This window comes from Hibiscus syriacus, unplaced genomic scaffold (assembly GCF_006381635.1).
Source record: "Hibiscus syriacus cultivar Baekdansim isolate YM2019G1 unplaced genomic scaffold, ASM638163v2 tig00112226_pilon, whole genome shotgun sequence".
Classification (NCBI taxonomy): Eukaryota; Viridiplantae; Streptophyta; class Magnoliopsida; order Malvales; family Malvaceae; genus Hibiscus; species Hibiscus syriacus.
The window spans coordinates 532,936-534,838 of record NW_024063274.1 but is presented as its reverse complement, the minus strand read 5'-3'; the positions used below and the strand labels follow the sequence as shown (position 1 = coordinate 534,838).

General features: G+C 40.5%; 1 pseudogene; it reads right to left on the bottom strand.

Annotated features, from left to right (window-relative positions):
* Positions 1 to 267: 267 nt before the first annotated feature.
* On the bottom strand, positions 268 to 1,676 carry LOC120176090 (annotated as a pseudogene).
* Positions 1,677 to 1,903: the final 227 nt, after the last annotated feature.

Here is a 1,903-nt window from a genome sequence, read left to right as displayed (position 1 = left end):
AAAGCAAATCAGGTGAACTATGGATCAAAAAGAAAAGAAAAAACATGGTCATGAAAGGATCAGAAGCCACGATCCTGAAACGCCCTACATTAGCGGCATGTTTTTAATAAAATAAAATCATGAAACAAATTCACATCAAAGCAAATAAAATTAAAAAAGATAAGCAATTCCAAACATAACAAAATATGCTTACCTACGTGCTATTTCGCAAGCATGCAACGACAAAACATAGAAACGGCTTCATAAGTTACTCTCTATGCAAAAAAAAAATATTATCCCAAGTTACCAACAATGCGGGCTACAAAATAACCATGATTGGCTACTCAAAGCCAGCTTATCTAATAGGCACAATAAGTTATCATTCTTTAAAATGCACATAAAAAATATCATTATTTACTAGCACTTTATTTGTCTTCAGACTTGTAAAATTCCAGCATCAACCTGGCATGCTCCTTGACCAATTCACTTCGCTCAATGAAAAGCTCCAATTCGGCAATTTGCAATTTCCTCCATTTCGCTTCCAAGGCCGCCTTCTTTTCGCAGTCAACCATATCCAAACCATTCTTTAGAACTTCCTCTTCCAAGCTAGACACACCGAACCTCTTATCAAACAAACTATTGCCTGAACTCTTAGCCACCTTCTTATCCATCTCCATTGGCAGCCCAGCATCTACTTTTTTATCAGGTGAAGGGTACAACTCTGCTTTCAATGCAACCACTGCCTTGTTATTTGCCTTGGCCTTCCCATTGAACTTAGCAGAAGACTCAACTTTCCCACTAATCCCTTCTTTGCCCCATATCTTTTTCGATAGCTCGAAAGCATTCTGCTCATGGGCTTTAGAGAAAGTTCGATCCTCACCCTTTTTACCTTTTCCGGCATTGTTTTCAAACTTTTTCTTTAACCTTCTAATCTTATCCATCAATTGTGCTTTCGTAACATCGGTATGAATTGATTTCTTAACAAAATCATAAAACGCATTCATATCAGCACAAGGGTCAGCCCCTTTTTTAGCAGAGTAATCCAACATACCTTTCAACAAGGCAATCTCGTCTTCACTGAAACCCGCTGGAAAAGCTGCTTCTTCGCATCTTCACCAGTCTTTTTCACCTCCTCCACAGCAGTAGCCGTTGTATTCCCTTCTTCCCCGGCTTTCTTCTTGGGTCGTTTCGCATCCTTGGCATCTTGCTCAATCTCAGCTGGCCGTTTCAACGAGGAAGAAGCCAAGGGCTTGTAGGATCTGGGTTTCTTCGCATTCATGTCTTCCATGGGTTTCGACGCAAGAGGCTTTACAATCGGCATGGCCATATCGGATTCGGATTCAGATCCGGATTCCGACCGGACTCCTCAGATTCTTCGTTTCCCATGACGGGCGTGAGGGTTTCAGGCTTTCTAGGGGGCGGGCTCTTCTGGATCAATGGGTTAGAGTGGGTTTGGGGTTCTTCCTCTTCTTCATCTTCTTCTTCTTCCGCTGAAGATCCTTCGGAGGAAGTCTCCTCGTCATCTTCAGATGAAGAAGCGGCCGGTGGGACTTCAGTGAGGTTTGAACGTTTGGGTGCCATCGATTTTCGATAGTCTGAGAAAGAGGGAGAGAGGCTGATTAGGGTCTTGTTTTGTGTTAGACGGTTTTGTAGGGGAACAGCGAGGCGTGGAAAGTCGAATTGAACGTACAAAAAGAGAATAGAGACGCATCCAATCGGTGTATCCGAGTCCGACTCACCTCCGATTTTGATTTTCAAGTGTCGATCTCTTTCAAATTGACTTAAAATTTGGGCCGATCATTGTTTTTTATACATGGGACAGTAAAATATATAATAAATTGAACACATTTAATATTTAAACTATCAATTTTAATATATTTTAATATATACATTTTTAATTTTTTTAAAATTATATTTAATGTTT